At 39.7% G+C, this 14995-nt stretch overlaps 2 long non-coding RNA genes across 3 annotated transcripts in view; one reads left to right on the top strand and one right to left on the bottom strand.

Moving 5' to 3' along the window:
- Nucleotides 1-1234, bottom strand: part of LOC311431340 — a 44270-nt gene extending 43036 nt beyond the window's left edge. For both annotated transcript variants that reach the window (XR_014689358.1, XR_014689359.1), the window contains exons 1-2: nt 1151-1234; nt 926-1033 (exon numbers count right to left, since the gene is read on the bottom strand). This is a non-coding gene — a long non-coding RNA (uncharacterized lncRNA). The remainder of the gene's footprint in view (nt 1-925; nt 1034-1150) is intronic.
- Nucleotides 875-14995, top strand: LOC311431344. The gene is made up of 2 exons (XR_014689365.1): nt 875-1526; nt 13874-14995. It is a non-coding gene; the product is annotated as an uncharacterized lncRNA (long non-coding RNA).

Raw genomic sequence — 14995 nt, 5'->3', positions numbered from 1 at the left:
GTTCCAACTGTGGCATTGTGGGCAAGCTACGATTTATTCTGGAAAATCCAAGAATGAGACAGCATGGACAATGATCATGCTCTTTAGTACTGTATGCTTTTAACTATAAAGAACTAGGATTACAGGACAGATGGAGTTTGTCACTCTTGGCTAGGCAGCCTCCAAAGTGATAGCTTTTTAGCCAGAAACACCTTTAAGGCAGTTACAAATCTGGACAGTAACTAGCAACACAGGAATTTGGACTAATTAAGGCCTCTGTACACTCAAAACATTAAACAATCATTTATCCATATTCAGCTAAAGATATAAATACCTAAACACATGAGGAAACAGGTTGCAGGAGAAGGAAAAAATAGGCTATATTAGAAGGAAAACTGTTGCTTGCTACTAGTATGTGCTGACTACCTGCTAGAAAAAGCAGACACCTTCAATTTCAATCTATCTCTATGGGAGCGGAAAGGCATACCCACTGAGCAGCATCTACATAACACTTACATGTAGAGGTCCTTGATTTACATCCAGCATAAGAGCATAAAATACCACTGCTTCCCATCATGTTCTTGTAAATTTCATAGTAGTGTTTATTGAATTTTTATCTCGAGCTCCTGGAGTGCTGTAAAGCAGTGAGAATCTCAGCTTTTACATTAAAAAGTAGTGTTCTTCAGTCCCTCAAGTGCAGAGAAATGCTTGAAAACATAAAATGAATGAGGACTGTTGGTGCAAAGAATAAAAAGGCAATAAGAACCCAAAATGAGAGCAGAGTGGGGTTTGGTAGATGTCCTCAGAAACTGGAAGCAGTGCACATGCAAACTCTGTCAGTCTCCTACACGCACCCAGAATGCTGCTAATGCCACCCACCCCACTAGAAGGTTCTGTGTGTTGTGGTACACTAGTCCCTTGCCACACATGAAAATCTAGGAGATACCTGAAGACCTGGTACAAACACCAAGAGTTCCAGAAGTGGTTCACAGGCTGCAGCCCTCACTGGGTTTGCTTGAATGGTCACAGTTTTCAGTGAATCAACAATGGGCGTCTGCAGAGAAGCCAGAAAAAAAAAATGCTGCAAATACCCTAAGCAGAACTTCTGTAATGGTTACAGAGAAGGAACAAAACAACTCTTCCTAGTCTGGGCCTTGTGGGCAGACCATACAAGAGTAATAAAACAGGCATCCTGTTGGGTTGCTTCCATCCCAGCTTCTTGCCTGCAGGCCAGGCCTCTCTGTTCTTCTGCTATGGCTACTCCTGGTCCCCTGCCAGCTGCAGGGAGGGCCTGTCTCCCTTTCAGGGCCCTCCACTCCCACTTCTCACTGCTCCCCAGCCTTCCTGAATAGCCAGCTCCCAAACTGCTGCCTCTACACCACTGCTTCTGCTCTCGTGCAGTTTCCCATTGACTGGGGCCCCTTCTGCCTGGAGGTATTTGGGAATTCATCAGCAGAAGAATTCCACTTCATCAAAACCAAACATCTCCAAGGAAATGCATCCCAGTCAAGGTAACATGGAAGAAAAATTCTGACATTAAAAGTAAGGTGAGTAAGGATGAGAAAATTTCTCATTTTCTTCCCTGACAGATTTTCAGCTACATAGAAAGAGAAATAGAGCAACGCCAAGCAAGAAGACTGTGAGAGAGATTCTGCTCTGGGCTGTTGAAACATTCCCATTCAATATGGGAGAAGCCGTTTCACATCTTTGCTATGAATCTGGCCGAACAGCAACTCAAACCAAATCCCAACAGCCCAAATAGACATTTTTACCACCCCCCATATTCAGTGACAGATCTCTGATTTTCCACCTGTCATCACTTCTTTTCTTTACAGATGCTGGATGAATCTTGGTGACTTATGCATACCCAGTAATAAAACACCAGACTCATCCCTCATGCTCACCCTTCATCAGAGCAAGAAATGCACCTTAAAAATGTGCAAAGGCTTCAAATAATTATAAAACCTACCCCCAAATGCATAAATCATAATCCAGTACCTCTGAATACTTTTTTAAAGAGAAAGGAATATCTATCTGACTTCATCAGAGACCATACACAAAACACATTGCTCATTCTGGGTGCTTTCCATCAATATACACCAACGTAGTCCACAGGGCCATTCCCTGCACCTTGAAAAAGGCACTGCACAAGATTAGGTGGTTATTTTTCTGTCATGTCCTTGTCAGTAATTCTCAGACATGTTCCTACTCATAAGGTAGGGCACGACTGTCCAGCTTTATGAATGAATAATGTCTGTGTTTGATTGATTCAAAGGCAGTTTGCTGAAGCTGATATAGTTTGTTAAATGTAAAAAATTATGTTGAATTAAATTCCAGCAATTAGAGCTGGTCTTCATATGAACATCAGCTGTTTTATAACACCATGGAAATGGAATGCTAAGGATGTAACATTTTTAGATATTCAAACACTTGGATGAAACTCATGACTATTTCTTGGGCATGCAGTGTGATTTAAAAGTAGGCATTCTTTGCAGTAATAAGAGTGTATTGGAAAGAACACCACTGATTTCAGCAATGGCAACAAGAATTCATACACACAATTGTACATAAGAGTTTTACACGTTGCATAACTCAATAGTCTTGCAAATCCATAGAAAATGATTGCATTGATGAATCGAAGAATCAAATGTAAGCTTTGGCCCTAACAATACAGCTTCAACACAGTGAGCGATTTATTTCTCCATGTGGAGACGTGGTGGGACTGTTTGTGGAACAAGGTGCAGTTAACCTTGAGTTCAAGAGTAGAACCTGGTCTTTCAGGTACTGTTAGAATTTTTAGGTACTGTTAGAATAATTCAGAAATCTGAGTGCTAAGAAAAGTGTTTGAAGAAATGTTGTTTTATCATACCATGTTACAAATGTTTGCAATACAGAACTCATTTTTCTTTCTATTTTCACTGTTTTAAATCATATCCCAACCTCCATGTTCCTCTGAAACCTTTAAAATTTGCTATGTAAAGGCACTGTAACCTGCTTACACTAATCAGCCACTACTTTGAGTATTTTTGTCAAATCCACCAATAAAACCTTATCATGACAAGTGACCATTTCTGACTGTGATGGTAAATCTCTTCCTAAATGAAAGATGACCTTAATTCCAGGAAGACAGTATTATTGTCCATAGTCAGATGATACATAAATGAAATCCAAATATTGATAAAACCCTCAATCTGATTTTTCTTTGTGCATTTGTATGTAGTTCTTGTGTCTAATTCAAATATATTACCACAAAGAACATACATCTAAATGTAATTCAGAAATGTTTCATTTGCAGCCCAGTACTGCCATTCTTTTTGTGCTGTGATATAAACTTCAACTTTCTGCCACATGTTGTGTGACAGTAACAGCAACTAAGTGCAACAGTTCTAATGGAATTTTTTACTGTGACCACAGAAAAAAAAAAAAAAAAACAACACCCAAGAACACTGGGAAATGAAAAAAAATCTACCTGTGAGTTAACAGCCATATTTCTCAAATGCAAGGAGTCTGGAGGTATTCAAACAGCTGAACCACAGAAGGCAGCAGCAGAGGCAATGCACAGAAGAAAAAATGAAAAGAAAAAGCACATGCTACTACTGCCTCATGGGCTAGACAGTTCTTCCTAAAGCCAGCCCTCCTTGCATTGTTGCTGAGGTAGCTAGACAACCTCTTCACTCCTTGGTTCCGTGATACTAGCCATTCTGTTATCCATGCAAAATCTGTAGAAACCCAAGAAAGCCAGTCTCTTGGTTCACAATGAGGGAATGCCTGAGGACCCTATGCTCTGTCCCAGTGTTAGGGAAAGAGGGGAAACACAGAGTTCTGCTGCTGGTTAAATGCACAAAATTCACCAATTTGAATCTGATGGTACACTTAGTGGCACTACACCAGCTCTTCCCCCTAATTCATCATCTTTAATGATGCATTCCAGATATCACCTGTGTTTCTGCTTTTCAGCTCTGCAGACACTCTTACACAAGTCCATAATCTACAGGGATTTCCCAAACAAAACTTCCTTTCTTCCTTTTTCCTTTATAGCTTTTTACTTAGTGCCCTTCCTATTCCCTCTGCCACTCATTGAATGTAGACCATGTTAGAAAGGAATGCTAGCCCGAGTTCTTCAGCAGTCATGCTCCATCCACTGCTCTTCCAAGTGCTTTATGCACTCATCAGCACAGATCTGCCAGTTTGAGGGGATCCTGTGTCTGCTTGGAGCTTCTCAAGAAATTCTGGGTTGTTACCCTCACTGTTTGCCAGCATGTTTCTGCAGTGATTGCCTCTCTCTTTTTTTTTCCACCTTTCCCTATCCTGTAGTTCTGGGTTCTGAAGTCATCCTTAGTGAAAGACAACTCTGAGGTCTGAGAAAGGAATACAGAATTGTGAAAGGAAAAAAAAAAAAAAAAAAAAAAAAAAAAAAAAAAAAGCAGAAGAGGAGGAAAGGAGGAAAAACACTATGAGTCCAGGTGGTGAGGAGATGAGGAGATGGATCATAGGAAATCGTAGGAAATCATAGGAAAATCATAGGAAAGTGTCACAGGGAAAGTGAGTTTTGGAAGGGGCCCAGAGGTCATCTAGTGCTCAGAGAAGGATCAGCTGTTTTGAAAGTGAGATCAGACCACGTTGTTCAAATCTTTATCCAGTCAGGTCACTGAATCACAGAATGGTTGAGGTTGGAAGGGACTTCTGGGGGCTATCTGGTCCAGCCTCCTGGCTCAAGGTGGGACATCTAGAGCATGTTGCCCAGGACCTTGTCCAGGCGGCTTTTGAAGATCTCCAGGGAGGGAGACACCTCAAATTCTCCTGGCAACCTGTGCCAGTGTTCTATCACCCACACGGTAAAGTGCTTCCTAATGTTTAGACACAGCCTCTTGCATTCTAGCCTATTGCCTCTTGTCCTGGCAATGGGCACCACTGAAATGAAGCTGGTTCTATCTTCTTCATACCCTTGCTTCAGGAATTTAATCTCATTGATAAAATCGCCCCTGAGCCTCCTCTTGTCCAGGCTGTCCCAACTTGCTCAGCCTCTCCTCACAGCAGAGGTACTCCAGTTCCTTGATCATCTTAGTGGCCCTCTGCTCGACTGTTTCTAGTATATCCCTGTCAGGGTCTTGAAAAAACTCCACAGGTTGATTGAAATTGCACAGCCTTCTCTGGGAAACCTTTCCAACTTTTGATTGACCTCATTGTGAAAAACCTTTTCTTTATATCTGAGAGCCTCTCTTGTTTCAATTTATGTTAATTGTCTCTTTTTTCTCCTGCCATGCACCAGTGTAAAGAACCTGGATACATCTTCTCAATAACCAAAGCCTTCTCTTCTCTAGGCTGAACAATCCCCATCCCCTCTGCATCTCCACACAGAATACATGTTCCACCCTTCCAATCAGTTTGGTGTCAGCCTGCTGAACTCTCCACTTTGTTAATGTCTTAGTTGTACTGGAGGTCCAATTCTGAGTGCTGCACACTTAACATGGTCTAACAAGTATTGACTAGAGGAGAATAATCACTTCCCTCAAACTACTAGTAATTCTGCTAATACTGCCCAGGATAGTGGGCCTATTTTGTTGCTGGGGTATACTGCTGGCTCATGTTCAGCTTGCCGCTCACCAAGATATGCAGGTCATGCTCCCTGGCCAGCCAGTTCCTATTCTTTACTATTGCCAGAGGTTATTCATTCCCAGGTGCAAGATTTTGCATTTGTCCTTTTTGCATTTTGTAAACCTTGGTGTATTCCACAGCCTGCCTTAGTCTCTCTGAATGGCCACCCTTACCAACAGCTTAAATACTGAACCCCCAGTCTGATGCCATCTGAAAACTTTTAGACACTCCACCACCCTTCCACTGGCATTGATAAAGTCATTAAACAGGACTGGACCTATAGATGTAGATACCCATGGAGTCTGCTTTCACCTTCATGTAGAGCAACACCCATTAAACACTACCCTGAGAGCTCTATCATTCAGTCAGCTTTTTACCCATCCAGATCATAACATCCTAACTTGGATACTGTAGAATTCTGTGGGAGACAGTGTTCAAAGCCTTGCTAAAGCTGAGGTCGATGACATACACTGGTTTTCTCTCACCCACAACCTAGACATTTTATGATAGAAGGTTTTCTGTTAGATTGAACACAATTCACCTTTGGTAATCAATTTTGCTTCTGCTCCTGCATTATATGAGATAAAAAATTGGAAAGCAAAAGAGTTCAGATAGCAAATACAGCTGAAAATTACTTCACTAAAAGGTCTGTGGATGATCCGTGTATGAAGGATACATCTGAAATTATATACTGAGGAGGGCAAAAGTATTTGAAAAGAGCTTTGAGTGAATCCACATGCTTTGTAAAACTGGATATTTTTATAGTAAAACTGGATATTTTTATAGATAAATCCATTTTATTTACAGTTTGACAAGTGACATTCAAATATTTTTGCTAATTGCAGAATAAAACCAATGCAGTTTTCTGATAAGACTAATAAAAAAAAAAAAAAGAATTCTGAAATCTGCCAATATATTTATTTGTGTTGTTTGGTAATTTTTCTCGGTATTGGTACTTGATAATGAGTTGACCAAGTTTTTGATAGAAAAAGGTGTTCTTTGCTTCTTGAGTTCAAAGGGAGTCTGCACCTGCCTCACACCGCTTTCAATTCACCACCTCATGCCATTGCCCTCCAAACCAGCACTTCAGAGTTGAATGGCACTCTTGGCAGGTTGCTGGGAGCCTTCTCTTCTTCAGATCTGTAAGTGTGCAGCAGCCAACTGGCCTGCAAGTAGCAGCAAAAATAGTTAAGTTAAAGAAAGCGCCGAAAAGTTTGGATGCCTATCTGAATGCTAGCTGCTTCCATTAGTAATAATCCATTGTTCAGTGAGAGAGCTAGTGCTAATGACCCCTGTTCAGGAAAGCATTTAAACAGAGGCTTAACTCTGTCCCTATTCAGGCTGGCACTTATGTCTCAGTTTAAGTGCTGTGCTGAATAGATGTGGTTTTTCTGGTGTGTTTTTTTTCTTCTTCTTTCTTTCTTTTTTTTTTTTTTTTTTTTTTCTGAATCAGGACCAATTTCAGTTCATCATCCCTAAGGAACAGATGCATTCTTCTCCACTTTCTGACAGATGTGCAAAACGTACTTAATATTTAACATGGAAGGGGGCACAGTCTAATGTTAAAAGAGGAATATTCTGTCAGCGCACACATATATACATGTGCTTCCCTGACACTCAGTGCTGCTCACCTGGTACTTCTCATGGGTGGATGGTGGACATCACTGTAATCTTCCAGCATGTGAACCAAGAGGATGTGTCTCATCAGGTTAGGTTAATGGAGAGCACTTCCTTTTAAATCCATTTTTGCATGCCTATGAAGCAAAAACTCATTTTTGCAAAATGCTGTAAGATTGAGAGGAGAAAGAACTACAAAATATATACTGCAACTTGCAAAGTTAATTATACCGGCAAAATAAATGCTGTTTATGCTCAGCACAAGCAGAGGAGGAAGGAAACAGGAAGATTAATTAGAAGTTTTCTATGTGGTAAACATGAGGGCTAAAATCCATGGAGATGATCTCGGTTCCTCTGGAAAACAAAAAACAAAAAACAAACAAACAAAAAAAAAGTTGTCCTAATATTTTCAGCTTGGATATAAATCAAAAGCATCTCTGTCACTAGGAGGCTAAAATCATGTTAAAAGGAAGCTGGACATTTTCCTTAAATTTCATCAGGATCATCATTTAATATGGAAAGGAAGAAGAGGAAGAAGGAGAATAAGAGAAAGGTATCCCTAAGGTCTCTGGAATTGATATGATAGAAGAGCTTTGCTATCTGCTGCAGAAAGCCTAGAAAAGTGAAATCCATATCAAATGCTAGCATTGGGCTATGACAATGTTTTCATTGCATTCAATGTATTTCACAAGGTTAAACTATGTAAATATATGGGCTGATTTTTCCCTCAATACAGGGTGCAGCGTGCAAAGCCTAAGGAATTTTTGGTAGCATTTTCTCATATATGATCTAGTAGCCTTCTTTTCTTTCATATTATAAACATATTATTACAAATAGGTGGTGAATAGACCTTTATTTTTTCTTGCATTACTTTAAAAAAAAATGAATTGTTATCAGATTTAATGATATGATAAGCTTTAAAGTTCCCCTGGGAAGCTACCACAGCCATACTGATTTACATAAGCATTTTCCTACACATAATACAGCATGCAAGCTCTCTGATCTCATTATTCATTAGAAAATTAATGATATCTCTCAAACGTGAAAGCAGACCGGTTCTGCAGAGAGTGCTGGAAATTGGCTAGTTCTCGACGCGGTAGTCATTTTCAATTTACTGGCTTGAAAAAAAGATGCTTTTAAGCAAATAAAAGGGTGCTGACATCAAACAGATACTTGTCTTGCTGCCAGGGAACGAGATGCCTTTTAAGGCAGGAAGGTGGGACTTGAGTGATGTGAATAGGAAGAAAAGAAAACAAGCCAGTCAGAGTTAAGCAGCTCTGCCCCATTCATGAAAAATGTCTAGGCTCATTTCCTCATTGCCAAAGGTCTTTTTTGCTTAAATTCTAAAGCCTGTGCTCTGTTCCTGCCAATAATAAATAGCAGCCTGTTGTTAGAAAAAGTGCAAACTATGGTGTTTTTTTTTTAAGTGCTTTTCCCCAAGCTACATAAATTGTGGCATCCCACAGATCAAGAGACAATGTTAATAAACCCCTCAAAACTTTGCTGATAACTATATCCTGAAATTGAGACTGTTTGAGTTTGTTGCAGAATGAGCTATGGTATATCCCCTCATGAAGAGCAAACGCCCCTCATCAAGGATGGCATGAATTGCCATCTGACTGACAAGATTAAGATCTGATTTTTATCCTGGCTCTGTTTAGATGATAGGGCCAGCAATTAACAGAGCCTAAATCCGCTATATGAGTCTGCTAGTTTTAGGTATGACTAACAAACAGTATGATTGCTTCTGTCACTGCAGTGACACAACCGTCAGGGGAGTGGTGGGGGTAGGGGGCCTTTGCTGCACAGCCTGTTCGAAGTGGAACACCTTTCTGTCCATCTCGTACAAGGAAATGAATAAAACATATGCCTGCTGCTTGTTGAAGTGGATACAATCTTTCCACAATTTGATTGCTGCTTTTTAATGCAATTCATAGCTCAGATAGCTAAAGAAATTGTTCTGGGGTGTGGTAGAAAAGGGATATTAGACATGCACTGCAACATCCTGTTTTGGAACTGGTTTAATATGAGGCTCACAGGCTCAGCATTGCAAAATTCTGCACTCATGCTGTCACTTGCCAAATTTTTTTGCACATTGTGTTTGTGTTTTTTTTGTTGTTTTTCTCTCTCTTTTCCTGTGATCGGTAGCAACATAAAAGGAAACATCTGGTTTTACAGTGTTCGAATTAGGGGATGCCATAGGAAAAACCCACCAAGGCAACATCAGACTTGAAATAACAAAGCAGTGTGAGAATTTGTGCACTTTGCAAACTCTTCCAATAGGGAACCAGAAATCTGCCACAGTGGCAAGAATCCCACCAGGCTTCTACCAGCGCAGAAATAGAACTCCTGTTGCACTGATGGTTTGACCACATCTTCAGTTGGCATCATATTGAAAAAATACAAGATGCAAAAGAATTAAACAAATTAAAAATCTTCTAGTTATAGCTGTCACCTGAGTGTCAGTTATGGTTTGGAGAACAAGACTTGTACGTGTTTTCTAGTTGAGATAAATGCCCTCCAAGGGAAACAAGGATTCTAGCAGAGAATTTTTCTACTGAGGTCTAATGAGTATATGTTTGATTTTCAGATTAAAATCTCTGATGGGTTATTATTAATAATTTGAGCTATTAGGCTAAAATATCAAGACATGTTTGGAGAGAGAAAGAAAGATTTCCATTCTGGAAGGAAGGAAAAAAATCATTTGTTCTTACGTTTCACCTGCTTCAAGACTCTCACATGGAGGCTCTCACATCTTGCACCAGAAACTACTGTGCATGAAATAAAATTCTCTTAGCCATAGCATAAATCTATGAAGCCCAAAATCTTTCATCTAAGAACAATGTAGTCAACATGTACAAATATCTGGAGAGGGCTTATGGTCTGGAAGAACAAAGGAAGTGTCCCACTCAAAGCAGCAGTTGTATCAAGATCACTCACTGACCTGCCTGACCTGTTGGGTACCAGAACAGAATAATTTAAAGATATGTTACAAGAAAGGCTGTGAACCTTCATGCTAACCATGGCATGAACCTGTCCCTGCCTCAAAGATCTTACAGATGAAAAACAGACACAGAGAGCCCAATAGTGTAACCAGTTAAATGATGAGGATGCCTTTAAATGGAACATTATTGTTAAGAATGCTCCTAGGACTGATAAATCAAGGCTTCCTCTATAAATCTCAGAAAATGCATCTGAAAGAAGCATGCACTTTCTTACCTTTTAGTGATTAGTTGTACCTGCCATGATGGCAGGAGACATGTATAATGATAAACCCAAAGGGAGGGAAGATTAAAGAGCAAAAGCAGTTAAAAAACTGAAAACAACAACCAAATATACCATGTATAAAATCAATAGGACATGCTTTATCTCTCTGGAAAGAATGTTATGGATATTGAACACAACTCACCATAGAAGAATTATGAATTATTATAATAGTCCTGAAAATGTAAACAGCAAGAAAACTATGCAAGCTCCAAATAATTTTCAAAGGAAGGCACGCGATGAAGACTGTGAGATGATAGAAGCCCATGAAGAGAGAGGAGGATACATTCTGCTTTTTTTGCCAAGTGACCACAGAGTTGGTAAAAGCAGTTTTAGCGGAATGGGTGAATATGGGGAAAAGATTCACATGTGAATCAATTAAGGTACTGAAAAGCTGTAGCTAGCTTCAGGGAGATTCATTTGTCTCCAGGGACGCACCTAAAACTTAATTGTTTAAGATAGCCTTAAAGACATGATATGGCTCTGGATGAATGTCCTATAGATTTCTATAGATTTCTACAGTTGAGAAAAGTCTCAATGAAAACTCACTCTGAAGATAGTGTCCAGTGAAAATGGGTCACTCTTGGAAAACCCTAGAGAACAACATGAAGGTTATGAACCGAGGCCAGGTATGTCCTGAAATTGACATCTTGTTTTCTTCTAAGAATCACAAAATGATTCAAAACTCTTAATCAAATCCCAGATATAAGTTTTCTTCAATGGGTTTCACTCTGTGGCTTCTAGATTTCCCAACTAATGCATGAGGATCTGGTAAACCCAAAGGACTTCTAATTAATACTAATATAATTTCCCAACTGTTTGTCTACTAAGCAAGACAAACTTGGGTGGCTACAGCACAAAGACTGAAAATTGAAGGCAATGAGTAGGTTTCATACAGAATCACCAACATCACTTGGAGGGTTAGTATTACCTTGTGTTAGTTCTCATTGAGGCATTTTTTTATGGAGGGGTGTAAACACTTGCCTCTTTGGCAATAAGCAAGCCATGGACAGACACTGACTCATGACAAACGCACGCTGTCAGACTTCTAGTTTAGTGTCCAGGTTTGGAGTCTGGATGATAGTGCTCTGCTGTGAGCTACATTTTTAAGATGGGTGCCTAAATCCACACTTCTGCTTCTAAAAGCAGGTACTTAAGATTCTAAAAATCGGTCTGCATAATTATCCTTTGGAAAGTAGTTTTTAAACTGTGCAGCTGACACTTGGGAATTCCAAGTGGCTGATCAAACTGAATAGAAAACTGTAGCTATAAAGTAAATGAGCGACCAGACTATATTGAAAACACTAGCTTATTATGATGAGAAAAACCAGTAGCACTTTTCCCATGATCACCCTTCAGCACTCAGACTTCCACAGTATGAAGTCCAATGAAGACAAGGAGCATTTCGTCCAGTACCTCACATCTGGATGTTGATCTACAGGTATACTGCAGTTTGTTTTGCATTTTTATTAAGTTTAACCTTTTATTTTGGTGGGATATTCAGAAAGCTATTAACCTCAAATTTCCAGTTCTGGGGGAAGAGAAGGGAGGTCAAAATTACTGGAAATTGAGATTTAGAAAAAAACAAAAGTGTGGATATTAGTTGAAGAAATCAGAAAGCATTGCTATATGAAACACAGTGAAAAGAAGAAAACTCTGCATGTGGTCTGCATGTGGAAATGTGTTTTCAGACGTGTTTCACAAACTTACTCTCTCTTGAGGTAGTTATACCTGTGATATATGCCTGGTACTAGCAAAGAGCTTCACACAAAGAGCAAAAGTTGAACTATGCATTTATAATTGCAGAGTTAATTCCGAAAATAGTAAAATCTACTGTCAGTTTTATTATTGCTATTTCTGGTGTGATCACTACTTTAAGAAGCTTCTGGCCTTTAGTCTTGATTTAAGGCAAGTCTGAGCCCAGTTTCATCACACATCTGTGGTATAGCATAAAGCTAGAGAGCAGCAACACACAGTGCCTGATCTGGCATAGACCCTGCTTGTACAAGAACAAGCTCTTAACAATTTCTAATGTATTTGAACTGACAAGGTGAGATGACACAATGCTTATCTTGGTGTTCTGTGGATGTAGCATTTCTGATCTGTTATTGCAAGTTTTTAAAGCAAGGTAGCGAGGTGGGGGTTGGCCTGTTCTCCCACGTGCCTGGTGACAGGACGAGGGGGAATGGGCTTAAGTTGAGCCAGGGGAGTTTTAGGTTAGATGTTAGGAAGAACTTCTTCACTGAAAGGGTTGTGAGGCACTGGAACAGGCTGCCCAGGGAAGTGGTGGAGTCACCATCCCTGGAAGTCTTCAAAAGACGTTTAGATGTAGAGCTTAGGGATATGGTTTAGTGGAGGGCTGTTAGCGTTAGGTTGGAGGTTGGACTCGATGACCTTGAGGTCTCTTCCAACCTAGGAAATTCTGTGATTCTGTGATTCTGTTCATTGCAGTGTCAAACTACAACCAGAGATGTATAGTTTCAGATGAGCTGAATGATGGAGATAACTTTTCATTCAGAACAAGGAAATATAAGATAGATCAGAACACTAAAATTCTCAAGAATCCCATGTTTCTCTCCATTGGAGGAGCCTACACAGCTAGCTCATGTTATATTATATCATACTACATTATATTATATTATGATTACATATTACTTTTTACATTGCATTACAAAAAGTTTAGACTTCATAGAAAGATGAAATTCACATGACTGATCAGTTAAACTAGCCATTAAACAAATGCATATGTGCACAAGCACACAGCAATAGAAGAATGCTAAATATGATGTGAGGTGATGGACCTCCTATGATAGCATTTTTGCCTTTACCATATTTTACCACATTTTTACCTTTTACCATAGGTAAAATTTGTGTCTTCCTACAAATTTTCAAGATGTCTGTAGAAAAGCCAGAAGCAAAGAACTAGTTTCTGAGCAGAGCTAGCAAAAAAATTTCCAACAGCATATTTTTATCTCAAAAGGTGTCATTTCATCAAAATTTAAACTTTCCACTGAAACTTGCCAGTTTTGAATGTTGCCATGCCAAAACCCATACAGAATTAAAAGAAATGTTTTAATAAGATCAAACCTCTTCTGTACTGGAACAACAGCTATTTTTTTTCCTTTAAAAGGAGTTTTGTTTTTGTAATTTCAAGACATCAAAACCAGAAGTAAATACTTACATTTTATCTTTCAATGTGTGTGTAACTCCAAAATATATTTTTGCAATTGCTCTGTTTCACTACTTTTTTGTTGTTGTTGTTTGACAGGTAAGACAGAAATCAAATACATAGTGCCAATTTGGCGTGTCTCCAGTGATGGATGTCAAGGAGTCCTATCAGTAGTTCTTCTAAGACAATATGGAAAGTCAGAACCACGCAGCTCTCACACTTTCTCTCATCACATTGTATTTCTCACAGATTTTGAAGACTAATTCTATTAGCAAATCCTCAGAGAAGATTTTGGGAGGCCAGGAATCTTAGAAGACCCTTGGAATCAATTGTCAGTGAAAATCTGTATCAGTTCTGTGCCTAGAGGATTTTAATGGCACCAGACTCTCAACCATTTGCATGGAAAAGGACACTCATTTGGGGGGAATTTAGCTCTTTGTGAAGAGTTTATGTGACAGTTCTGCAAATCTCCCTTTTCTACCAGGTCTTTCGGAACCTCTTCATGAGATCATTTTATACATCAGAAATTGTCCTTCCTTTGAAAACTTTGCTGTTTGAAGGGAACTACTTACTCCACTTGAGTTCCTCTTTTCCTTGAAAGTCAGTAGGTCTCACAGCTTCAAGCCAGCTACACAGCACCACACATCAGCAGACCTCCATGCCCAAGCAAAGTACAGATCACAAACAAGGAAGACATCAGCAGAGCATACCCTGGTGCTGGCCCTTTACCAAAAATTAATTCCATCCCTGAAGTACACAATGACAAAACACACTGCCTTTCAAAAGGGCCATCTACACAGCACTATGCTAGGCCATATGGAGATAATCAAACCAGCCTGCAAGGCAGTCAGGATATCCAAAGCAATCTACCTTCCACAGTGCGGTGCTCAGCCCAGGCTCACACAACCTTCATATCAAAGAAATCCAGTCCTCTGAGCAGAGCCGATAAAACTGAAGAGGAGGGTAAGGTGTATTGTCTGTACCAGGCCTGACACCTATGCTGACTTAAGTTGTGGGATTCTTCTGCACAGCACTGTATCACATGATTTTAGCTCTTCTGAGACTTGAGCATCAGTAAAAATGACACTGGGGCACCATCACCATCCATGCACTTGGGCCCAAACAACTGGCAAATGAAAGCAGTAGGTCTTCTCACATGCAACATGCGTGACTGCATTTCATCTCTTTTGACTTGTCAATGGCTATAGCTAATAATGCCCTCTTTGGCTATTACCAGCACCATAGCAAATATGCACTGTATGATGTGTGCAGTGCTCTTGTAAAAGTTTTTTTGTGTTCAGTTTAGCAGAGATGATTCTACTAGTATGAGCTGCAACAGCAATAAAAACTAGACACTTTTAGATAACATCA

This window comes from Aythya ferina (genome assembly GCF_964211825.1).
Source record: "Aythya ferina genome assembly, chromosome: 1".
NCBI classification, from domain to species: domain Eukaryota; kingdom Metazoa; phylum Chordata; class Aves; order Anseriformes; family Anatidae; genus Aythya; species Aythya ferina.
This window is presented reverse-complemented; position numbering and strand designations above follow the sequence as displayed.